The sequence below is a fragment of the Nicotiana attenuata genome, unplaced genomic scaffold, assembly GCF_001879085.1.
Source record: "Nicotiana attenuata strain UT unplaced genomic scaffold, NIATTr2, whole genome shotgun sequence".
NCBI lineage: Eukaryota > Viridiplantae > Streptophyta > Magnoliopsida > Solanales > Solanaceae > Nicotiana > Nicotiana attenuata.
In genome coordinates, this window is record NW_017671094.1 from 77566 (window position 1) to 105097 (window position 27532).

Consider the following 27532-nt stretch of genomic DNA (forward strand, 5'->3'; position numbering starts at 1 on the left):
GCGGAATCGAAATACAATGACAAGTAAACAATATAGGAGGGGAAACATGCTGTGGGGAGATAACAGTTTCAAGTAAAAGTGGCCTAGTAACGAAGGAAATAGCACAACTCATACAATAATAAAGAACAGAGATCAACAAGTGCACGACATCACCCTTCGTGCTTTTACTCTCATCCTCACCAAGCAATAATATAATAAATCGTGCACGGCATCACCCTTCGTGCTTTTACTCTCGTTCCTCACATATAATCAATAGAATCGGCACGGAATGGCACATCGTGCTGCACGACATCACCCTTCGTGCTTCACTCTCTTTTCCTCATAATAAGCAAACAATGCACGGCATCACCCTTTGTGCTTTACACTCTTTCCTCACAAGAAACAAGCAATGCACGGCATCACCCTTCGTGCTTTAACACTCTTCCTCACCCAAACAACAATCACAAACAAGGGCAAGGGAACAACAAAAACAATAATGAAAATCCCAGCAAGGGAACACAAATAAACAATTAATAACCTGGCAAGGGTACAACATCAATAACCTCAATGTCCCGGCAAGGGAAAAACTCAATGAGCAACAATATCCCGACAAGGGAGCAGTTTAAATACTCTTTCTCTTCTTTCACTTTCATCTCATAGTTCACATTATCCCTTGGGCTGATGCTCCAAAGATTTACTTATCTCATATACCTTCACAATTTGTATTCCAATTCGAGCCAACGCTCCACGAAGTTTAAAGATCACAATTCCTTCCACATACTCATTACAACATATAAAAGTCATCAATTAATCATGGAAGGTACAACAAAACCAAAGTATTCGCAAGATAAGGACTCACGGTCATGCTAGACACCAATGTATAGATACTCGTCACCATGCCTATACATCGTACTCGACAATTAGCAAGTATCAAATAAGACTCAACTCCTAGTCCCTCAAGTTAGGGTTAAACCAAACACTTACCTCAAACTTCCACGGCTAATTCAATCCTCAATAACCGCCTTTCCCCTCGAATTCGGCTCCAAATCAATCGTATCTCTACAATAATGACTTCAATACATCAATAAATGCTAAACAACACGAACACAATACCTAATTATAGCTTTTTCAAGGTCAAAAATTGCCCCGGTGCCCACATGATCAAAAGCCGAGGTTCGAACCAAAACTCGGTTACCCATTCCCCCACGAACTCAATTATATAAATTATTTTGATATCAGACCTCAAATTGAGGTCCAAATCCCCAATTTTGGAAAAAACCTAGGTTCTACCCAAAATTCCCAAATTTCCCCATTAAAATCTTTGTTTTGAAGTTGAAATTATATTAAAAGATGTTAAGGAGTGAAGAAAATGAGTTAGAAATCACTTACCAATCGTTTTGAAGAAGAAGAATTGTTTGGAAAATCGCCTCTTATGTTTTGGGTTTTTGAAAAGTGAAAAAAACTTAAATTCCCGTCTGTATATACCCCTCTGAAGTCCCAGCGCGGGCTGCGCAATAAGGGACCGCGGCCGCGCTGCACCTACCGCGGACCGCGCAAAGGCGACCGCAGCCGCGCTGCCCTGGCCTACCTGAAGACCTGCGGACCTTAGCCCTGTGCGGACCGCGGCCGCTCAGCACCCACCGCGGACCGCGCAAAGGCGACCGCGTCCGCCCAGGCCCCTCCACAGCGGCACGTGATTTCTCGCGGACCACGCTAGAGGGTTCAGAGGCCTGCAATATTTCCTGAACCTGCAACAGCTGATATTTTAAGTCTAAGGCATCCCAGAACCTGCTCAAGACTCACCCGAGCCCTCGGGGCTCCAAACCAAACATACACACCACCTCAAAACCATCCTACGGACTTATCCGTGCGATCAAATCGCCAAAATAACATTATGAACATCAAATTAGGCCTTAAAACCCATGATTTCTTCCAAATTTCATAAAACATCAAATTATCCATTTCAAGTCCGCAACGCGTCAAACGACGTCTGTTTTAAACCAAATTTTACAGAAAGTGCTTAAATCATATATAAGACGTGTACCAGGCGCCGGAACAAAAATACGGGCCCGATACCATAGTCTCCTCATCAAATTTCATTTCCAATTTCCTTAATTAATTCCAGAAAAACAATTTCACACAAAAATTCATTTCTCGCGCTTGGGACCTCAGAATTCGATTCCGGGCATACGCCCAAGTCCAATATTTTCCTACGGACCCTCCGGGACCGTCAAATCACGGGTCCGGGTCCGTTTACCCAAAATGTTGACTGTAGTCAAATTTATTCAATTTAATATCAAAATTTAGCAATTTTCTCACAGAATTCATATTTAGGCTTTCCGGCTACACGCCCGGACTGCGCACGCAAATCGAGGCAATCCTAAATGAGATTTTCAAGGCCTCGGAAGCACGGAATGAGTAAGGAAACAAGTGATGACCCTTTGGGTTGTCACAGAAATGCAACGAGTGTGAAGACATGACCCAGTCCACGTTCTTCGCTTCAGTTATGGTTTTTGTTCGACAGATCATGGATGACTTGTTTCGACTTCAAGAGGACCTGGCGCATAGGCCCGCAACAAGGCCAACTGGAGGAGCAGTGGAAGCACTTATGTACTCTTGATTTTATTTTTCGAGTCTGTGTTGCAATTTCTTTTAGAGTCTGTCAGTCCATTTTGAATCTTGCTTTAGTTTTGGAAAATGTTTATGTCTGTAAGGAAGTCGTTGTAATCAGGATGTTTCTATTTTGTTTTATTTAAAGAAGATTTGAAGAAAAAAAATAAAAAATGTGTCCTTTTATTTTGCATTTATCCCCCAGAACTACGCTTGGTCTGATTCATGCGGCGTCATGATACGTAGCCAATCCACATAGGATTTGATCATAACCATAAAATGAAAAAAAAAAGTGGAAATAAATCGAGGGAAAAGAAATAATGGAAAAACAAGAGAGGGAAGACATTGCGAGAAAAAAAAAGAAGAAAAAGGAGAGCCAACAAAGAAAGACGGGAATGAAAAGAGAGAATGAAAATGCAAATGAAAAGAATTAGTGAAAGCTGGGATGAAGCAAGCAGCCGTTCAAATGCATAATAGAAATGGTTAACTGCTTAGGTGCATTGCATCCACAACGTGCGGTTGCCTATCTGTTAAGCTCTTAATCGCTAACAAGTTTGCTTGTTGTCATCAAGTACAGGCAGGTGGTTAGTTTTATCGGCATTCTGGAAACCCACCCGTACAACACCGAGTCTAAGAACAAGTTGATTATGGCTAGCCAAGAACTGGACGCAAGTGTTATTGATCCATCAAGAGAGGGGGAAGAGTCTGAGGTTAATTTGAAAGAGGAACTATACAAGTTGAAACATCAGATGGCCGAAATGTACCAAGCATGGGTGAAAGGGCATCCCCCACCATCATACCCTGCCAACCCCGCTTTCATCCCACCATTAGCTCAATCTCAAGAACCTCCCACTACTGATTCATCCCCACAAAATGCACCAGGTTTCACCCACTACCACCATTATCAGGGTACCACCTCCCAAACCCCACAAGCACCACCAGCCAAAACAATTCCCTACCCTTCTCCACCAACTACCCCTATTTTCGTTGCACCCCCGCCAGCTACACTCCATCGATCCTCTAGTGAGCCATTATTCCAGACCCAAGATAATCAGTACTATCCCCCAAAGCCTACTTTCAGGGCCCCATATCATCACTCTTATACTCCTCGTTTCGACCTCTCTGTTGAGACTGAGAAACTGCCTAAGAACCCGGAACATAAGGAGATGTTCAGGAAGGTAAGAAGCATGGAACAATCATTCAGAAACATGCAGGGATAGGGAGGCCAGGTAAGCGTAGCCTATAAAGATATATGTCTATTTCCTGATGTTCAGTTGCTTGTTGGATTCAAGATGCCTAAATTCGACCTGTATGACGAGCACGGGGACCCGGTGGCCCATTTGAGGGGATTCTGCAGTAAAATGAGAAGAGCTGGTGGAAGAGATAAGCTGTTAATGGCGTACTTCATCCAGAGTCTGAGTGGCGCGGCGTTAGAGTGGTATACATGTCAAGATCACAGCAGATGGTATACATGGGATGATTTGGCCCAAGCATTTGCACGGCACTTCCAGTACAACATAGAGATCGTTCCAGATCGTTTGTCCCTGACTAAGATAGAGAAGAAACCAGGAGAAAGTTTCAGAGAATATGATTTTCGCTGGAGAGAACAAGCGGCAAGAGTCAACCCTCCGATGGAGGAAAATGAAACGGTGGAGTACTTTCTGCAGGCTCTAGAGCCTACATACTTTGGCCATCTGATATCGGCCATAGGCAAATCTTTCAACGAGGTAGTGAAGATGGGTGGCATGGTGGAAGAAGGGCTTAAGTCAAGCAAATCATGAGCTACTCAGCCATCAAAGCAACCACCCAAGCCATCTAGAATGGTACCGGAGGAGTGATCGGGAAGAAGAAGAAAGAAGATGTGGCAACTGTTGACTCAGGATCGTGGTTTGGACCAAGGGGCACACCACACCATTATACCCAGCCTCGACCCTATCACTGAACCTATACCCAAACCTCATATAATCCACCCCATCATTACTTCCCATCACCAGACCCTCAAATTTCTGTCCACCACACCCAGTCATATACTCAACCTCCTTCTTACCCACAGTGGCGTGCCCCAAACCCACAAAACACCTACCCAGCTCCACAAAATGCATACCCACCTCCACGAGCCTACCGTAACCCTGCCGGCTCAGGTTTCCGTCCCAGGTTTCCTGCCCAAGCAAGTATTCAGAAATGAGAGGTTGCAGCGGAAGAAAACCTTTACCCCGTTGTGGGAGTCTTATACCAGCTTATTCCAGAGATTGAGACAGTTGGATGTGCTATGGCCAATTGAGTCGATATTGCCTAACCCTCCTCCAAAGAATCTTGATTACTCCCTGAGCTGTGCATATTATTCTGGTACTCCGGGGCATGATACAGAAAAGTGTTGGCACTTGAAGAATGCCATCCAAGAGCTTATTGACACAAACCAGATTGTGGTCCAAACTTCAGAAGCACCCAACATCAATCAGAACCCATTGCCAACTCATGATGAAACAAACATGATCGAGATAGTACACAAGGAAGGGGAGCCCAAGAAGCCATCACAATCTGTTATGATGATTCGATCTTGTGAGGCTAAGCCAGTCAAGGAAACAATTGTCACAAAACCAATGGTTGAAGGAGCAGCAAACAAGTTGAGCATGCCAAATGGTGAACCATCTGTGGTAGTTGAGAAGAGATCCCCAAGTGATGCTGTACCAAAGCAAGAAAAGTCAAAGGTGATCATGTCAGGGTTGGCGAATAAGCCTATAATAGTTGTGGAGGGTGCCCGTACGGAACCTATCATCATCAAGCCTGTAACCCAGCTGCCGGTGATCAGCACCAAGGCTATCCCATGGAGCTATGAACGGGTGATAGTAACCTATAAGGGGAAGGAAGTGAAAGAAGGAGTCAATGAGGCCTAGGGATTAACTCCTTCGGGGAGTTTTTTTTTCCCGGAAGAGTTGAGGAAAACTAAAACACTCAGAGATAATCCAGTTCTACTAAAGAAAGCAGTCACTGAGGAAGAAGCGGAGGAGTTTTTGAGAAAAATGAAAGTGCAATATTACTCCATCGTGGAGCAGTTGAGGAAGACGCCCACTCAGATTTCTTTGCTATCATTGTTGATCCATTCAGATGAGCATCGTCGGGCCTTGATGAAAATTCTGAACGAAGCTTATGTCCCCGACAAAATCACAGTAAACCATTTGGAGAAGATCGCCGATATGATATTTGAGGTAAACAGGGTTACTTTCTCTGATGATGAGTTGCATGTGGAAGGTACTGAACACAACAAAGCTCTCTATCTTATAGTGAAATGTGAAGATTCTGTGGTCACTAGGGTGCTGGTGGATAATGTTTCCAGTGCAAACATTTGCCCTCTCTCCACTCTGCACAAGTTGAGGATTGATACTGAAAGGGTCCGAAAGAACAGTATATGTGTCTGAGGTTTTGACGGTGGAGGAAAAGATTCGGTTGGTGATATAGTGCTTGAATATACAATAGGACCGGTTGAATTCACCATAGAGTTCTAGGTACTGGATGTGGCCGTCTCCTACAATTTGCTATTGGGCCGGCCCTGGATATATGCTGCCAAAGCAGTCCCGTCCTCTTTGCACCAGATGGTCAAGTTTGAGTGGGATAGACAGGAGATTGTCGTGCATGGTGATGAGAGCTTGGTTGCTTACAATGATGCCTCCATCCCGTTTATTGAGGCAAAAGATGATCAAGGGCCTTGGGTATACCAAGTTTCTGAAACAGTGCCCGTTGAGAAGGTTCCAGAAGGGAAATGTATTCCAACTCCAAAGTTAGCCTCTGCATCTGTCATTGTAGCGTCTGAAACGCTAAAGAAAATGGCTTTGTGCCAGGCAAAGGCATGGGCGCTTCTTTACAAGGTATCGTGCAGCCAGTCTCTCCCTAAAAATTTGGATACGTTCGGTCTTGGATTCAAACCCACAGTGGCAGACGTGAAAAGGGCTAAAAGGTTGAAACAGAAGGCGTGGGCACTTCCGAAGCCTATCCCGCATCTTCCAGGTCATTTGTCAATCCCCGTGCCGTGAAGCGCCCAGTGACAACAGTTCCAAGTCCAATGGTTGACGTTGATGAAGAGTTAATTGAAAGGTTCCAGAGTTTGTTTGATGATGTGAACATGGTAGAAGTTGGAGAAGGTTCCAGCAAAGCAGATGTGCAGTTTGTCGGGCCGAAAGTAAAGCTTAACAATTGGAAGGCTACTCCTCTCCCTGCTCGGAGGGAGTTTTGGTAGTTTGCTTTGGTTTCCATTCTATCTGGGTCATTCCAGGGTTGTGACCTAGTTTTTTATTTTCTCGCTTGTTTGATATACAAACCCTGTTATCCTTTATTTTCAATAAAATGCAATTTCCCTTTTCCATCATTCCTGATAGTTTTTATTTTTGTTTTCTTTTCTTCTTTGTACAGTTCTTTTTATGCTTGTTTCAATGACATGACATGCATGAGGAATCTTCGGCCAAGTCTTAAAAGTCAATCTAATTTTGAAATAATAATCCAAGAAATAGAGAGTGATGATGAAACAGAATATGATGAGGATGAGGCACTTGAGGAAATCAGTAAAGAATTAAATCATTTTGAAGAAAAACCCAAGCCTAATTTGAATGAAATCGAAGCAACAAATTTAGGAGATCCAGATAATGTCAGAGAAACCAAGATAAATGTCCATCTTGAACCACAAATCAGGGAAGAAATAATAAAAGCATTGTTTGAATACAAGGATATTTTTGCAGGGTCGTATGATGACATGCCGGGGTTGAGTACCGACTTGGTGGTCCACAATTACCAACCGATCCAACTTTCCCTCCCGTCAAGCAGAAATTAAGGAAGTTTAAGACCGACATGAGTGTGAAGATCAAAGAAGAAGTCACAAAGCAGCTTGAGGCAAAGGTCATTCGAGTCACGCAGTATCCCACGTGGTTAGCTAATGTTGTGCCCATGCCAAAGAAAGACGGTAAGACTAGAGTATGTGTCGATTACCGTGACCTCAACAAAGCAAGTCCAAAGGATAACTTCCTGTTTCCAAATATCCACATTTTGATTGATAATTGTGCCAAGCATGAGATTGGGTCTTTTGTGGATTGCTATGCGGGATATCATCAGATCTTAATGGATGAGGAAGATGCGGAAAAGACGACATTTATCATGGCATAGGGAACATACTGCTATCGGGTCATGCCATTTGGTTTGAAAAATGCCGGGGCAACTTACATGAGGGAAATGACTACCATATTCCATGACATGATACACAGGGAGATCGAGGTTTACATGGATGTTGTAATCATAAAGTCCAGGAAGCAGTCTGACCACATCAGAGATTTAAGGAAGTTTTTCCAGAGGCTCCGTAGGTACAATCTTAAGCTCAACCCTGCAAAGTGTGCATTCGGTGTCCCGTCGGGTAAGTTTTTAGGCTTCATAGTCAGTCGGCGGGGCATCGAGCTGGATCCATCAAAAATCAAAGCTATCCAGGAATTACCACCGCCAAAGAACAAGACTGAGGTGATGAGTCTGTTAGGGAGGTTGAATTATATCTGCAAGTTTATTGCTCAACTGACGACAACATGTGAGCCCATCTTCAAGTTGCTAAAGAAGGATTTTGCGATTAAATGGACCGATGAGTGCCAATAAGCATTCGATAAGATCAAGGAGTATTTGTCAATCCCACCTGTGGTGGTACCGCCGGAACCAGGAAGACCTTTGATTCTTTATTTGACAGTCTTGGATAATTCATTTGGTTGTGTGTTGGGTCAACATGACATCAGTGGCAGGAAAGAGCAGGCCATCTATTATCTCAGCAAAAAGTTCTCATCCTATGAGGTTAAGTATACCCCCTGGAAAGGACATGTTGCGCCCTGACTTGGGTAGCGCAGAAGTTGAAGCATTATCAGTCCTCCTATACTACTTACCTCATTTCTCTCCTGGAGCCTTTAAAGTATATTTTCTAGAAGCCCATGCCCACAGGAAGACTCGCAAAGTGGCAGATCTTGCTCACAGAATTTGACATCGTATATGTGACTCGGACGGTGATGAAAGCCCAAGCTTTGGCCGAGAACCCGGTGGATGAAGAATATGAGCCGTTGAAGACTTATTTTCCTGGTGAAGAGGTGATGCATATTGAGGAGGTCGAGCAGGATGAGAAGCCCGGTTTGAAACTTCTCTTTGATGGGGCTGCTAACATGAAAGGTGTTGGGATAGGAGTTGTGCTCATTTCTGAAACAGGGCACCACTACCCTATCACAACTCAACTTCGTTTCTATTGAACCAACAACATGGCTGAGTACGAAGCATGCATTCTGGGTTTAAGGTTAGCTGTGGACATGGGAGTCCAGGAAGTGCTAGTTTTTGGAGATTCAAATCTGTTAGTACACCAGATTCAGGGAGAATGGGAGACTCAAGATTTGAAGCTCATACCATACCGACAATGTCTACAGGATCTTTGTCAATGGTTCAGATCAGTGGAGTTCAGGCATATCCCTAGGATCCATAATGAGGTTGCTGATGCCTTGGCTACTCTTGCATCAATGTTACACCATCCGGATAAGGCCTATATTGACCCTTTGCATATTCAGGTCTGTAATCGGCATGCTTACTGTAACATGGTGGAAGAAGAACTCGATGGTGAGTCGTGGTTCCATGATATCAGGGAATACATCAGGATGGGGGTATATCCGGTGCAAGCCACAGGTGATCAAAAGAGAACAATTCGACATTTGGCAAGTGGATTTTTCTTAAGAGGGGGGAGTTTTGTACAAAAGAACTCCGAATCTCGGATTATTGAGATGCATAGATGCTCGACAAGCCATGACTATCATGACCGAAGTGCATTCCAGTTTTTGCGGGCCGCATATGAGTGGGTATGTTCTAGCAAAGAAAATTCTTCGAGCAGGGTATTATTGGCTCACCATGGAACGAGATTGCATCAGCTTTGTGCATAAGTGTCATTAATGCTAGGTGCACGGCGATTTTATCCATTCTCCCCCGTCTGAATTGCACACAATATCCGCACCTTGGCCCTTTGTTGCTTGGGGCATGATATCATCGGACCGATTGAGCCAGCAACATCCAATGGGCATAGGTTCATTCTTGTGGCCATCGATTATTTCACCAAATGGGTTGAAGCTATGACTTTCAAATCTGTGACCAAGAAAGCAGTGGTTGACTTTGTTCATTCAAACATCATTTGTCGATTTGGAATTCCAAAGGTAATTATCACAGACAATAGCGCAAATCTTAACAGTCATTTGATGAAGGAAGTATGCTAGCAGTTCAAGATTATGCATCGAAATTCCACTCCGTATCGTCCCAAGGAAAATGGAGCAGTTGAGGCAGCCAACAAGAACATAAAGAAGATACTTCGAAAGATGGTGCAAGGTTCTAGGCAATGGCATGAAAAGTTACCTTTTGCTTTACTGGGTTATCGCACTATTGTTCGCACTTCAATAGGCGCAACTCCTTATTTGTTGATATACGGTACTGAAGCAGTGATACCCGCGGAGGTTGAGATTTCATCCCTTCGAATTATTGCTGAAGCAAAGATTGATGATGATGATGATGAGTGGGTCAAAACCCGGTTGGAGCAATTAAGTCTGATTGATGAGAAAAGACTGGCGGTAGTACGTCACGGCCAGTTGTATCAAAAGAGAATGGCAAGAGCATACAACAAGAAGGTACGTCCTCGGAAATTTGAAGTGGGTCAGTTGGTATTGAAACGCATCCTTCCACATCAAGCAGAAGCAAAAGGCAAGTTTGCCCCAAATTGGCAGGGGTCGTTCGTGGTAACGAGAGTGTTGTCCAATGGTGCTTTGTATTTAACAGATATAGAAGGCAAGTGTGTAGACATGGCTATCAATTCTGATGCGGTCAAAAGATATTATGTATGATTTCTTTGGTTTAAATTGTGTTCATTTTTACTTGGCATGTTTTGAAGATTGAAATGACGAAGGCATTTTATTCTGCTATCTAAACACTTTATCCATTGTTACCCTTTTGAGCCTTATTTGCTTTCTTTCATACCCCTCTTTTGGAATCAGTAGCAAAGTTCGGAAACACAGATATAGAAAGATAAAGAGAGAGAGAAAATGAGAAAAAAAAAGAAGAAAAAAAGAGAATAGAGAGAAAAAAAAGAAAAAATAAAAAAAGAAAAAAAAGCAAAATAAAGAGAAAGAGAAAGAAAAAGAGAAGAAGAAGAAGAAAGAGAGAAAAGTACAAAAAACAAAGCAATTCCTATGTCATGAACTACGTTCGACCTGGTTCCTTTTAAGGATACGTAGGCAGCCTTACGGTTCGGTCCCATCAAAATAAAAATTTAAAAGGCCCCAAGCAAAGAAACTGGGGCAGAAGTTGCAGTTTTGTAAAAAGATCTGATTCCAAAAGTTGTAATTTTGAACCCATTCAAGCTGTTTTGAGCTTTTATGATATCCTTTCTTTTTAACCTTGTCCAAAAGCCCACATTACGGTCCAAAGAAAGACCTTCCGATCAATCCTTGAGGGATGCCAGTTCAAGCAAGCTAGAGGTGATTCATATCAGGGGCAACACTCCGTTCTGCGCAGGGAAAAATGAATAAATGAGAGAGTCTTATTGGTGAAAGCCATCACGGGCACCGTAAGGCGACGGAAAGCTAAGAGAAATTAAAATGAGAGAGTCTTATTGGTGAAAACCCTCACAGGCACCATAAGGCGACGGTGAGTTGAGAGATGAATAAATGAGAGAGGTTTGCTGGTGAAAACCCTTCAGGGCGCCGAAAGCCGAATAAGGTTGTTGATTTTGCAAATGGATTGGATTATGGGAACCCCAGGCATAAAGTGTGAAGACTGAAAGAGGAATGACTGAATGGACTAGGCTGATTAATCCGAAATGCATGTCATGATCATTGATGCCAGCAACCTCACTCAGTTAAGTGCTTTTTCCTTTTCTCCCTCAAACAATCTTCTTCTTTTGAATCTTTTTCTTTATTCATAACTCTCGAAGTCATTGCATTTCATTGCCTTTTTGGGTCCACTTTCTCTAAGGCTTTTTCCAATGTTAGCCTTGCTAAGCAACAAGAAGGGATTGCAAAGCTTATTACCAACTTCCGAATTGCACAAAGCGAATGCGGCCACAGTATGCCAGAAATAACATGATGCACAATGAAAAATAAGGTGTTAGCCGAGGTTAAGAGATCAAGTGGTTTCGTGAATTATGGGGAGAAATACAGAGATTCAGATGGAAAGTCGGAAATGTTAGAACAGTAGGTTGAGTATAGGGCACTCAGGTCATTCAGGGTTCCATGGTTAAGGTTCAATCAGAAGGTGAAACAATTCCTTGCTAGTCGGATGCAGTTGAGCAACACAAAGCATGACAGTGGATAGGCCGCCCTCAGCAGGAATGCCGCAAACTAACCACCACATCTTCAAACTGACAAGATTTTTCTTTGATTAAATAGGGGCAGGAAATTTTGTTTGTTCTGGAGAAATCCTCCGTGAGGAAAGCAGGTGCCAAACAGGCTCGGCCGTAAGTTTTCAGTACCCTCCTGGATACGGGATGTAGTAAGGTTTGAGACCCTCGCAAATGACAAGGATAAGGGAATTTAGCTTGGAACTTACATTGATAACAAGAGTCGGTTAACACTCACAGATGTTCCCAATATCAAACTGGGGCAGAAAAATTTCTTTTGTTTTGTCTGTTTTGTAGTAATCAGGCGCCCACCTGGAGAACAAGGGACAACAACTCAAGTTTCAAGGGAAAACAGTTTCAAGTAACAAGAGAAGAGGATTCAGGTTCAGCAATCAGGCGCCCACCTGGAGAAAAAGGGAAAGCAGTTCAAGTTTCAAGGAAAATCAGTCAAAGAACAAAGGAAAACAGCTAGAGTTTCAAGAGAAAACGGTTCAAGTTTTAGCAATCAGGCACCCACGCGGAGAATAAGGGACGACAGTTTAAGTTTCAAGGGAAAGGAAGACAGTCCAAGTTTCAGCAATCAGGCGCCCACCTGGAGAACAAGGGAAGATAGTTCAAAGGAAAAGGAGTCTCAAGAGAAAGCAGTTCAGGTTCAGCAATCAGGCGCCCACCTGGAAAACAAGGGAAAGCAGCTCAAGTTTCAAGAGGAAGACAGTTCAAGTTCAGTAATCAGGCGCCCACCTAGAGAACAAGGGAAGATAGTTCAAATGAAAGGCAGTCTCAAGAGAAAGCAGTTTAGGTTCAGCAATCAGGCGCCCACCTGTAGAATAAGGGAAGATAGTTAAAAGGAAAAGCAGTTTCACGGGAAAACAGTTCAAGTTCAGCAATCAGGCGCCCACCTGGAGAACAAGGGAAGATGGTTCAAAGTTCAGGGAAAAGCAGTTTCAAGGGAAAGCAGTTTCAAAAGAAGACAATTCAAGTTCAGCAATCAGGCGCCCACCTGGAGAACAAGGGAAAACAGTTCAAGTTTCNAAAAATGAAAATCACAAAAATGGCTCATTTTATATTTTTGCCTTTTAACTTTTAGATTATTGATTTTTCTCTTTTAACTTAGGACTAAGTAATTTTATAATTATTTTAATTAGCTTAATTTTGCAGGTTAGATTAATTTAGGATGTAATATAGGTTTTTAATTAATTAAAAAAAGAAAAAAGAAAAAGAAAATAAAAAGAAAAAAAGGAATTGGGAAAAGGTTTAGTTTAACTTTGAATTTGGGCCAATTTTGCACCCAAACCCGTCCAAACCTAGGCCCACTATCCAAATATACCTGGTCGAACCCATTTACCCGCTTCAAATCCTTCAGCCTCTGAGACCCCTGAAACGACGTAGTATGGGGCAATACTACGTCGTTTTGAGTTCAAATAGCTGAAACCGATCTTGACCTTTCATTTTCTCTCATCCAACGGCCATTAAAGCCCCAGCCCACCCGTTTAAGGATGTCTGAACACCTTTAGATATAACATAGTACCCTGTCCATCTTCTCCTTCACCTTTGTATCTCACCGCCGCCCGCCGCCCGCCAACCACCAAAAATCGCCAGTGGCGGCGGTTGTTCTCCAAACCCCCTCAAATCTTGACCATATAACCCCCATCGTGCTCTCACACCGAATCCATTGCTATTTCTTTCCAAAAATCACTCAGCTTCCTCGAAATAGAAATCTGAAACAACAATAAAATCCTTTTCATTTTTTTTTTGTAATTTCCTCCCAACCTGTCCTCTTCTTGATGTTGAACATGTGTAAATCAATTAGTTTTGATGGGAGGGTCTAATTGTTTGAAGTTTCGATTTATGCATGGCAACCAAATTTCGGGTAACAATCTCCGATGTGTCTCTACTTCAAGCTTGTGTTTCTTCTTCGTTCTTGACCCGTGTTGAGAACTGTGAAAAAGAGCACAAGCCATTGAAGAAATTCCGGCCAGTGCTCATGTTACAGTTCACACCATGGGTCGAGGTTTTCTCACCGGATGTCATCTTTGAGCCATCGATCTAGTCGGTATGCTTCTATTCCTATTTATCTCAGTTAGGTTTAGAAAGCATGAGTTTTCAGTCGATTAATTTGGTAGTAATAGGTTAAGAAGTATAGTTAATCTCGTTGTTAGTACTTGTTAATTTTCTCCTTTCCTTTTACTCTTTTTCTTTTGTTTCTGCTTCTTTAGAAGGGCTGATGTTAGTGGGGTTCAGAACTTGGTTAGTTTGGATTTCTTGTGAATTTGGTTTGCCTAGAGTTGGGATTGGGCTTGCTGGTGCAAGAGGCCCAAAGAGATTGTTGAAGCTTGTTAATGCAGAAGCCCAAAGACATTTGGAGCAGTCTATTTCAAACGTATTGTAGGTTTAAAGTAATTACCAAACCTTTTAAGGGGTAGTTAGGAGAATTGAATAGAAAGAATCTTCCTATCTAGGAAGCTTCTAGGAAGGTGGGAATTGGGAGGATTAACAAACAGGATTGAATATAGGGCCTGGGTTGAACAAAAAGAGAAATGGGGGAGGGGTAATAGAGAATAAAAAATCAAGTTCTACTGCCCTAAATCTTGCTATAAGAAGCCCATTTCCTCATTTTTCTAGGGTAGAGATTAGAATACCTAAAGAAAGAAACGGATACTAAATCTTGTCACGACCCGGATTTCCCACCCTTGGGAGTCGTGATGGCGCCTACTATTGGGAGCTAGGCAAGCCAAATTTAATTACTTCTTCATTTATAGCACAGTCCCTTTTTAGCAATTATCATCAACAATATAAAAGCAACAAAATTAAATGATAAGCGGAAGTCTTAAATTATAGAAATCTGAATAGAAATGCGGAGAAATTTAACATAGCCTCTACCCAAGATTGGTGTCACATCACTCACAAACTACTAAGAGTACTAAATACAAAGTCCAAAAGAAAATATAACTGTTTGTCTCGGGAACAATGAGATAACAGAGTTAAATAAAGTATAGAGGAGACGCCGGGCCTGCGGACGCCTGCAAGGCTACCTCGGTATCTCACTGGACTAAAGGTAGGCTCCCTTGCTACTTCTGCTGACCAAAACCTGGATCTGTGCAAAAGAGCACAGAGTGTAGCATCAGCACAACCGACCCCATGTGCTGGTAAGTGCCTAGCCTAACCCCGGTGAAGTAGTGACGAGGTAAGATCGGACTACCGCATAAACCTGTGCAGTTATTTATACATATACAGCGGAATCGAAATACAATGACAAGTAAACAATATAGGAGGGGAAACATGCTGTGGGGAGATAGCAGTTTCAAGTAAAAGTGGCCTAGTAACGAAGGAAATAGCACAACTCATACAATAATAAGGAACAGAGATCAACAAGTGCACGGCATCAGCCTTCGTGCTTTTACTCTCATCCTCACCAAGCAATAATATAATAAATCGTGCACGGCATCACCCTTCGTGCTTTTACTCTCGTTCTTCACATATAATCAATAGAATCGGCACGAAATGGCACATCGTGCTGCACGACATCACCCTTCGTGCTTTACTCTCTTTTTCTCACAATAAGCAAACAATGCACGACATCACCCTTCGTGCTTTACACTCTTTCCTCACAAGAAACAAGCAATGCACGGCATCGCCCTTCGTGCTTTAACACTCTTCCTCACCCAAACAACAATCACAAACAAGGGCAAGGGAACAACAAAAACAATAATGAAAATCCCGGCAAGGGAACACGAATAAACNTCGCCGGATGTCATCTTTGAGCCATCGATCTAGTCGGTATGCTTCTATTCCTATTTATCTCAGTTAGGTTTAGAAAGCATGAGTTTTCAGTCGATTAATTTGGTAGTAATAGGTTAAGAAGTATAGTTAATCTCGTTGTTAGTACTTGTTAATTTTCTCCTTTCCTTTTACTCTTTTTCTTTTGTTTCTGCTTCTTTAGAAGGGCTGATGTTAGTGGGGTTCAGAACTTGGTTAGTTTGGATTTCTTGTGAATTTGGTTTGCCTAGATTTGGGATTGGGCTTGCTGGTGCAAGAGGCCCAAAGAGATTGTTGAAGCTTGTTAATGCAGAAGCCCAAAGACATTTGGGGTAGTCTATTTCAAACGTATTGTAGGTTTAAAGTAATTACCAAACCTTTTAAGGGGTAGTTAGGAGAATTGAATAGAAAGAATCTTCCTATCTAGGAAGCTTCTAGGAAGGTGGAAATTGGGAGGATTAACAAACAGGATTGAATATAGGGCCTGGATTGAACAAAAAGAGAAATGGGGGAGGGGTAATAGTGAATAAAAAATCAAGTTCTGCTGCCCTAAATCTTGCTATAAGAAGCCCATTTTCCTCATTTTTCTAGGGCAGATATTAGAATACCTAAAGAAAGAAACGGCTAAAAGTCTTTTCCAAAAAAAGAAAACTACTCTAGTTTTGAGCTTGATTTCCTTCTTTGGCTAAAAAGGTTTAGAAGTGGTCTTTCTTGGTATTTTCCTGGTCTTCTAAGCTGAAATATATCTGGATATTGAAGTTGTTAAGTTGATGATTATTGCTATTCTCTGCTGCTGAACATGTTATTGCTTTGCTTCCATAAGTTGGTTTCAAATACATTTTGGTTTTTGTTTTGCTGTATCCAGGTACTCCTTGAATCCCTGGAATTTGAAGTGAATATAACAATGCATGTGTTAAAGCTGATGTGATTAGGCATCGATTTTTCAGTAATTGGTTCCAAATTTCTATTTAATTTGTATATCTTTTCTTCTACTAGTCACTTTTCTGTTTCGCATATCAGTAGATGTAAATCCGTGTTAGAGTATAAAAGTTGTTAGGATTTGAATTCTGATTGTGTTAAGAATCTTGCAAAAGGTGCTAGATGTCTGAACCAAGTGTATGTATACTATGATTTTTGTTTTGGGTCTATGTTGGAATCATTTGAGTCTTTAGTATAGCGAGTTTGGGAATGATGTCTGGAGTTTGGTTATTGCTATTGCATCCAGTCTTATTTAAAAGGTTTTATCTCATTCTTTAGGTCCTCTTAGTGTAAGATAAATCTACTGGTTCTTTAACACTCATTCATGAAATTGATACAGCTGTGAGGCTATGAAATTTCGTGAAAAATAAAAATGAACACAATTATGGATTGTAAATGTGTCAATATCATTCCTTCTGCTTTAATACGTATGTGTGTGATGTTGACATAAATAGAAGCCTGACGTTGTATATCTTGGTGGTGAACAAATTTATGAAAAGGTTAAAGTAGGATTAAAGGTGCAGAAGTCATAGTCTCTCACTAAAGTAAGCAATATGGTGTGCATGACAAATTTTGTTATTAGTTGCCACGCTGTTGTTTGATCCCCTTGTTATAGTTTGTGAATTAGTTGAAAATTGGGTAATGTATAATGTTTAGGCTCTGGCTAGCTTGGCCCTATTGTATCATGCCATTTCCATGGTTGACATCACTGTTCAACGATTTCTTTGTGTTTGGGCCTTTATGCTAAAGGACTTAATAAAAGCTGGCCCATTCTTTCCTATAATCCAAGTTGGCGGGTTTGATATCTCCAAAGCGTTATATTAGATGTAGCCATAATTTAATAGGCCGCTAAATTAAATATAGTTCTCTAGGCCGAGGTGTGCCATTCATAATTGATTCCCTATGGCACTCGTATTAATTTTATGACTTAGATATTAAAAATGATATTCATAGTTTGCTTTAGGGACGTTTAATATACCGTCGTGATTGTGTACACATTCGCGTGACATAATTCCGATTCTATAAACGAAATCGGAGTATGCGTTCGCGCAACTTTGGCCAAACTTTCTTAATAATAACAAAGCGTTATTGATTGTGGACACGTTCACGTGACATGATTTTGACGCGCCAAACAAATAGGTACACGTACGCGTGACCCATTTTTAGAATGATTTCTTGACTAAAAGAAAGCAAATGCACATAGGTTTAAAAATAAGTAATTAAACAATTTGATTAAGCCAGTTATGATCAAAGCGACCGTGCTAGAAGCACGGAACTCGGGAGTGACTAACACCTTCTCCCGGGTTAACAGAATTCCTTACCTAGATTTCTGTGTTTCGCAGACATAAACAGAGTCAAATCTCCTCGATTCGGGATTCTAAACCGGCGACTTGGGACACCATAAATTATCCAAAGTGGCGACTCTAATCTTAAATAATAATCCCGTTTCGATTGTCACTTTAATTGGAAAAGTTCCCTTATATCATCCCTTACGGGGGATAGTAAAGAGGAGGTGTGACACCGGTTCGATAGTGAGATTTTGATATTAGGGTCGAAATGAAATTCCGGAAGTTGGAGTAGCTCTGTAGTGTTGAATGTGACGTGTGCGCCAAATTTCAGGTTATTCGGACAAGGTTTGATAGACTTTTTGATCGAAAGCGTAATTTGAGAGTTTTTGAAATTCTTAGGCTTGAATGCGATGAAAAATTGGTGTTTTGATGTTGTTTTGAGCGTTCCAAAGGCTGGAACAAGCTTTATTGATGTTTTAGGATTGGTCGGCATGTTTGGTTGAGGTCCCGGGGGCCTCGGGTGTGTTCCGGGTGGGCCACAGGTCATTTTTCCCTATGTTTGAACTCCTGTTCTACTATCGGGTGTTTCCTTCTATGCGATCGCATAGGCACAGCCGCGATTGCGTAGTACAATGTCAACCTGCCATATTTTCCTTCTATGCAATCCCATTGATTTGTTCGCGATCGCGTAGCACAAAATTTGGACAGTAGCATTTTTCCTTCTATGCGATTGCATTGATTTGTTCGCGATTGCATAGCACAAAATTTGGACAGTAGCATTTTCCTTCTATGCGATTGCATTGATTTTCTCGGGATCGCATAGCACAAAATTTGGATAGTAGCATTTTCCTTCTATGCAATTGCGTTGATTTGTTCGCGATCGCGTAGCACAAAATTTGGACAGTAGCATTTTCCTTCAATGCGATTGCATTGGTTTGTTCGCGATCGCGTAGCACACTTTGGGACAGAAACTATTTCTTCTATGTGATCACATCTCTTCTCCCACGATCGTGATGTACAATTACCTGGGCAGTATTTAAATAGCCCATCCACGACCCTTCTTTATTTTTCCACCATTTTTGAACGGGATTGAAGCTTTTGAGGAAGATTTTCGAGGAAACCAAAGGGGAATCACTTGGAGGTAATATTCTTGACTTCATAACTCGTTTATATGTGATTAAAAGTCTAATTAGTGGTGAAAAATTAGGGAAAAATCAGTGCAAAATGGGTAATTAGGGCTTGAGATTAAGAGACCTTAAAATGGGTATTTGAGGGGTCAATTGAACTCCGATTTTACTGTTCTTGATATGTATAGACTCGTGAGAGTACGATAGTTCTGAAAATGTAAATTTTACCCAATTCTGAGGCGTGGTCCCGAGGGGCATTTTGGTTATTTTACCTAATTTCGCGTATTAGCTTAGAATTTGTTTGTAGAATCAGTTACATGAAGTGTTATTTACATTATACAATTGAATTGGATAGATTTGGTCCATTTGGAGTTGAGTACTCGTGGCAAGAACGTGGTTTCGGGTTGATTTTGAGCCGGTTCGAGGTAACTATCTTGCCTAACCTTGTGTGGGGGACTTCTCCTTGGGATTTGAGTCTGCTATGTTGGTTGTAGTTCGTGTACGCAAGGTAGGGCTGTGCACGGATCGGATCGGATTGGATCGGATTTAGCATATTTCGGATTCGAATTTCGGATTTCAGATTGTGAAAAGGGCAATCCGAATCCGATCCGAATTAACATTGGATCGGATCGGATTTTGAAACTTTGGATCGGATATTTTTCGGATTGTCGGATCGGATTGTCGCATAATTATCCTATGTTGGATTTTATTCTATACTGTAATATGTATACTCAAACTATTACTTTTAATGCTATGATCAAGAAAACAATATATCAAATTATTGATTCATTTCCAACTTCTATTATCTACTTCATTTCCTTGAAACAAAACAATATATCAAGTTAACAGAATGGCTTCTTCTAGCAACTATTCAATCCTTTTCTTGATCATAGCATTATTTTCCTTATCAAGCATCAACACAAGCAATGCAGCTCGCAACCTACTGCAACTTCCAAACTTGCCAACAATACCGTCACTGCCTCAGTTGCCTAAAATTCCCAACTTGCCAACAGCAGTCACATTGCCACCATTGCCAACACTTCCAACAGGGTGGTTCTCTACTACAGTGTAGTTTACAAATATAATTTCAAACAGAAATTTTACACTTTAACTTGATAAAGAGCAAACTTCATTTCAAATGAGACCTAAACTTTAGGCCGGAATTCAATTCCAAAAGTTTCTAACATTTGAACTTCTATCAGAGGTTCTATTTGACCATATTTCTGCAAACTAAAGTCCACTTCTGAATATTCACTTAACAATGAAGAAAATACTTTCCCGGATAACTGAAACATCACCTGCTCTTGACTGGAAATCGTTTGTGAAGACTTGAGAGGACTTGGAGTTCACTGACTTGAGACTTCGAGAGGACTGAGATGAAGAGTGAAGACGGCGGAAGCTTGGTCGGTGTCGGACTGAGATGAAGACTTCGAGTTCGAGAGGACTGAGGAATAGATCTGTGAAGAGAGGCGGAAGAGACTAGAGACTCAACATCGATATAACCTAGGGTCAGTCTCTGATAAATGAATGTAAGGTTACTTAACCCTAAAATTTTTGGATAGTATTTATATATAGGTCATATAACTTCGGATTTCGGATCGGATCGGATTAAAAATATGCCAATCCGAATCTAATCCGAAAATCCGAAATTTTATAAAACATAATCCGTATCCAATCCGAAAATCCGAAATCTGAAATCCGAAAATCCGAAATAGAGTGGATCGGATTGGATTTCGGATATCCGATCCAAATGCACAGCCCTAACGCAAGGTGAAGAGTGTGTGCTCGGACTTATTTGTGGAAAAAAATTAGCCTTTTAGGATTCTTAGGTCCTTACATTCACTGTGTATGAATGTGTACTTGATATGCTTGAGTTTTCCACTTACTAGTTTCACCTCTACATGATCATGATTCATTCTTATTGCCTACTTGACTCTTATTTTGCTTAACTGAACATATTTACCTCTTCTATTGTCATGCTATCCTTCATAACTACTCGTCTTTATTGGAAATCATTATTATCTCTCCTGTAATTGTTTAGTCTGGATTGAGGTGATGATTATCTTCCCGCTGCCCATCCTTAATTGAAATTATTGTATATTCTTCGTAAATTGCCAAACCTTAAAAGAAGTTTAGATAATCTATATTTAGTCGACATTTCCTTATTTGGAATTATTTGATTCGTGTTAGCTTCCTTGTTGTTGAATTACACGTTGTGGGATCGTTGCTTCATATTATTTTCTTCCCTATTGAGCTGTTCTTATCACGCTTAGTATTCTCTATTGTGGTTATTCCTTGTGAGCTAGTTTTACCATCTCCTTGTGATCGAAAGTTCTTGAGTTGATTTACTTGTCGTGTTCTTGTCAATATTGTCATTGTTGTTTTTGTACTTGTTGTGGTGGTGCACGAGGTTTCTGTCGTGCGATTGTTGATATTGTGATGCATGAGATTTTCTGCCGTGCGGTCTGTTGTTATGGGGGTTTGCACGTNTCCGTTCGGCGGCATAAGGTCTTGAACAACTTCATATTATGTGTATAGACTTGCGTGCATGGTTGAATTCAGTTACCGGATGATTCGCCGTCAAATTGGAAGAAAGATTTCAGTTTTGGAAGCTTAAGCGGCAAGAATGGACCGGAATTTGACTTTTGTGTAAATGGCTCTAGAATGAATTTTGGATAATTTCAACAGCTTCGTATGGTGATTTTGGACCTAGGCGTGCGTCTGGATTTGGAATTGGAGGTCCGTAGGGTAATATGAAGAATTTCGGCAAAAATTAGAAAAGTTGAAGTTTGGAAGATGGGGAAGTTTGACCAACCGTTGACTTTTGTGATATCGGGATCGAATACGATTCCGAGAGTTGGAACAGCTTCGTTATGTCATTTGGGACTTGTCTGCAAAATTTGGCGTCGTTCCGGGTTGATTTGATAGGTTTCGGCATGAGTTTTAGAAGTTGGAAGATTTGAAAGTTTGAAAGTTTGATTCTTGGTGTGATTCCTAGTATCGGCGTTATTTGATGTGATTTGAGACCGTGAGCGAGTTCATGCTAGGTTATAGAACTTGTTTGTGTGTTTAGACGGGGTCCTCGGGGCCTCGGGTGTGTTTCAGATAGGCTACGGGCTATTTTCCCCTATTTTTGAACTGCTGTTTTCTGTCATCTGGTTTCCTTAATCGCGCTCGCGTCCTTTCTTTCGCTTTCGCGAAGAGTAATTTTGGAGGAGGAATTCATTGTTCTTCGTGTTCGCATGATCACGTTCGCGATCGCAAAATTCTGCTTTTTCCTTCTTCGCGTTCGCATATGTCCCTTCGCGTTTGCGTAGTAGAAATTAGGAGGTGGGAGCTGGTGGCTATTTCTTCTTCGCGTTCGTGTCATTATTTCCGCGTTTGCGTAAGTTTCTTTTTATTACTCTTCGCATTCGCATCCCTCAACTCGCGTTCGTGTAGGGTGATCCTGGCAGACTACATTTTTCTTCTTCGTGAACGCTATCCTTCCTCTGCATTCTCGATGTTTTGACGCCTGGGCAGAATATAAGATCTTCAAATCGAAGGTTAGGCCATTTTTATCATATCTTGACTTGTAAAGCTCGGTTTTGAGCGATTCTTTGTGGGTTTTTCAAGCAAATCGATTGGGTAAGTGTTCTTTACCTAGAATTTGTTATATTCCATGATTTTATCTTTATTTTTATCATTTAATTTGTGTTTTGAGTTGAGGAAAAATGGAGGCTTTTGAAGAAAATTTTCAAAATGAAAAATCATGATTTGAAGGAAGAAATGGTATTGGAATTTGATAATTTTTGTATGGTTGAACTCATATCGGAATGGGTGTTCGGATTTTGTGAAATTTATCGAGTTTCGAGGCGGGGGCCCGGGGGTCGATTTTTAGATTTTGATAAAGATTGAGACTTTATTATCCGAAATAGTTTCTTATGAGTTTTATTTTTGCTTTGAAGTTATTTTGGCTAGATTTGAACTGTCCGGAGGTTATTTCACCCGAGAAGTTTATTTTTGAGTAACGGTTTGTCTTCTTTGAGATAAGTATCTTGCCTAACCTTGTGTTGGGGAACTGCCCCTTAGGATTTGAGTCTCCTATGCTAATTGTAGTCCGTGTACGCGAGGTGATGAGTGCATGCTCGGATTTATTTGTGGAAAGTTGGCCTTTTGGGGCTTATATTCACTAAGTATGAAGTTGTTCTTGATATGATTGAGTTTCCTATTTACTAGTTTCACATTTACATGCTTTAATTGGAATTAATTGCGTGATGATTCACTCTTATTTCCTATTTGACTCTTATTTGACTTAAGAGAAGATTTTTACCTCTTCTATTGTCATGTTATCTTTTCATAATTGCTTGTCTTTATCGGAAATCATTATTATCTCTCCTGAAATTGTTTAGTCTTAAGTGAGGTTATGATTATCTTTCCGCTGCTTATCCTTAATTGATAGTTGAATTGGTTGTATATTCTTCATAATTTCCCAACCTTAAAAGAAGTTAGATATCCTATATTTAGTTGACATGTCCTTATTCTGAATTATTTGACTCGTGTTAGTTTCCTTGTTGTTGAACTACATATTGTGGGATCGTTGTACATATTATTTTTTCCCTTATTGAGTTGCCTTATTACGCCTAGTATTCTCTATTATGGTTATTCCTTGTGATCTAGTTCTACCGTTTCTTTGTGATCGAAAGTTCTTGAGTTGATTTACTTGTCGTATTCTTATATTTATTGTCATTATTGCTGTTGTACTTGTTGTTGTGATGCACGAGGTCTACCGTGCGGTTATTGTTGTGATGCACGAGGTTTTTGCCGTGCGAGTGTTATTGGGTTGCACGAGGTTTCTGCCATGCTATTGTTACAGTTGATATTTGCACGTGCGGCGTGACAAGGCGGGATATATATATATATATATGTGTGTGTGTGGGCGGGGGGGGGGGTTGCGCATGTGGCGAGACAAGGTGGGAACATTATGATGCACGTGTGGCGAAAAAAGGCGGGCAAGGATTATGTTATTATTTGCACACGTGGCGAGACAAGGTGGGCTATGTCAGGGATTAAATTGCGAGGATTTGTGATGGCCTGGGGGCATTCTTATTGTTTAATATTGTGTTGTGGTACGCTTACCTGTACGAGCTTTATCTCGTGAAAGTTGTGAGGAAACATCTTACGTGTTGTTCGTTCTTTTCCTTACGCTTATTAGATGGTAGGAACTATGTTAAAGCACTTGCACAAGCATACACATAGTTGAACACTCCTATTGGATGTGAAGTCCTCCTGATTTTGCTGAGTATAGATGTACACCCTCGTTTACTTGTTATATATGTGAGAGTGGCTCTAGTTAGCAAGTGAGTTGTCAGCATAACCATGAGGTTGATGCGGGCACATGATGCCAAGTGTTAGATTTCAGGTACTGGGACTCGTGAGCTGTAATTTGTTCGAGATTCGGTACTTCGTGGAAATTGTTGGATAAGACCTGATGTGAACATTGTCGTAGGCTCTGAGTTATTGCTTTCCTTTACTGTATTGTGACTTTAGGATTTGGGTTTGTGTTTTTGCTCTCTCTTCTATGTCATTATTCTTAGTATTTTTCGTTGTTACTTGTTGTTTTCTTCCCTTATTGTGATTGTAGTATTGTTAGCCATTTCGTGTAGTCTTTATATATACATCATGTTCCGTTGTTCCTATATTTGTACAGTTTATTGGACCAGTAGGTGTCTTGATTGTTCCTCGTCACTACTCCACGTTAGTCTTGATACTTACTGGGCACCGCTGTGGTGTGCTCATGCTACTCTTCTGCACATTTTTGTTGTGCAGATCCAGGTACTTCCACTCAATCTTATCATCCTTGAGGCGAGGCGCTTCTGTAGAGACTTCAAGGTATATCTGCCGCGTCCGCAGACCGAGGAGTCCCTTTCTATCGTTCTGTAATAGTATAGCCCTTCAGTAGTTTTCCTTTTGTTAGACAATTCTGGAGTTAGAGCTTCTTATGTATCTCTTAGCTTGTGATTCATGGGGTTCCGGATTTTGGGAATGTTAGGTTGAGATTTTGTACCGTTATGTGCCAGGCGGCATCTTAAACACTATTTTATTTTACAATTTCGGGTTTTAAATTATTTCTTCCGCAACTGTCGTTTATATTCCACATTATTAGGCTTACCTAGTCACAGAGACTAGGTGCCGTCACGATGGTTCACGGAGGGTGAACTGGGGTCGTGACAGCAATACTCGGTAACCTTCCTCAAATAGAGGTGTTACGCGTAGCATTAGCGCACAGGTCATCATATCCTTTACTACCCGATTACCCTCCCCATAATTATTACCTAAGCGTTCTAACAACATCGAATGCGTATCCTATGCGTGAACTACCCGTCCCTTACATGTGGCCCTGGAGGTGTTTAGGACCTCTATTTAAGGCGGTTCTAGACTCACCTATAGTGCTTAAAAGGAGAAAACTAAGCGACAAACAAAACAAGTAGGACTGTCACATAAAAGATCACTTAAGGGGGCTCATATTTACCTCCACAAATAGACAAACAAATGCACGCTATTCAAACAAGCAGTTTTAGAACGATTAGGGTCCTATAGGCAGGATATCTAAATGAGCACAAAATATGCAGCAGTTTTATTAAGGCGAGGCAGTGAATACCTATCAGTTTGCCTACTGATTTTATCACTTACTAAAGATGGGCCCGTTTATAAGCAGTCAAACAAACGTTAATCAGCATGCAATTATAAACCAGTGATATTTAAACATGCGGATTTTTATCTTTTAGACCCTATAGGCATGCTTTCTAGGTGTTGAAACTGATTACAAGCGTTATTTCACGGCATAGAAACTGATTGTATACACGTTCCCTATAGGCATGATATCTAAGTTGTCAATACTAATTTCAAATATGATTTCCTATAACATGATATCTAAGTATTCATGCTGATTTCAAACATGATTTCCTTTAGATATGATATCTAAGTGAGCAGAATGTTATACGAGTTGATAATTTCCAAAAAGATCCCATAGGCATGGTTTCTAATGCACATTGAAATTTGAGAATATGCATGAACATGAATTTTGATACAGAATTGATAAACGTCCTATAATAGGATTTCTAGGATGTAAAGTGGAAATTCAGGACAAGTATGAAGATAAGGCCTATAAGCATGGTTTCTAATGCATATAAATAATCACCACAATCCTATAGGCATGATTTCTACCCGATCCCAACAAAGATATATAAAAATCCCTCTTAGCTTTACTAATAACCCCATATCTGTTTTTACAAGAATTATTATTACAAACCAAAACAAATGAATCACATAATGAAAATTACTATACTATAGGGAGCCTTGACAGGCCAAAAAGTAAACCTGGAAGCCAGGCCTTCAATCAAATCTGGAGTTTAACAGGCAGTCCATAATACACCAGATGGGCTTCTGGTGTGTCAAAGTTCCCAAGGGCCTCAGACCCCGGGCAATGCTCACACCAGAACCTTTTCAAAGAAGTAGTTTTTGTAAACAAGTTTGGAAACGCCAGCCCTAGTGTGTCAGAGTTCAGAGGAGTTCCATGGACTCCTAGGCAGTGCTCACACTAGAGGGGCAGGACCCTCGATATCTAAGAGTAGGAGTTGAAAATAGTACATGAAAGTAGGAGATAGTTTTAGGGAAAAAATAGTTTGGATTTTAAAAGTGAGTAGAAACAGGTTACAAGATTAAAACTACAAACAAGACCATATTCAGCAGATTGAGTTCAAACATGTATTCCAGCAGTCAAACAACAGACAGAACAGAGTCACAATCAATTCAAACAAGGTTCCACATTGCCTGGGATTGACTTAGTTTATTAGTTATCACTAGGTGAGCATATGGACATGTATTAAATAGGGAATAGCATGATAGGATCAGAGTCCTAATCAGACAATTACACAGAAAAGGCTGCAGGGGTTGAGAGCATAGAAGTCATTAATCAGGAACTTGTTAAGGTAAACACATAAAACAGGACAGGAAGGAAAGCATGCTAGTTGAGAAACAAGTAGACAAGTATCCTGGATCAAACAGGAACATGCTAAAGTGTATGAACCATATTGACATATTGGACAAGACAAATTCACAAGAGTTAAGGCATGCTAGTTAACAGAAACATAAAGCAGGCAGAGGCAGGTTGATATCTACAACAGACAGATTACACAACATACTGAATAGGACATAGTAACAAAGATAGACATGCTGATCAAGAGTAATAAACAGAAAGCACATAGGTCTAATTACATAGCATATTGAATGATAATATAAGTAATCATGCTGATTAAGAACAATAAACAGGAAAGACATAAGTCTAGATACACAGAAGTAGTCATGCTGATGAAGATCCATAAACAGGAAAGACATAAGTCTAGCTACACAAAAGTAGTCATGCTGATTAAGATCAATAAACAGGA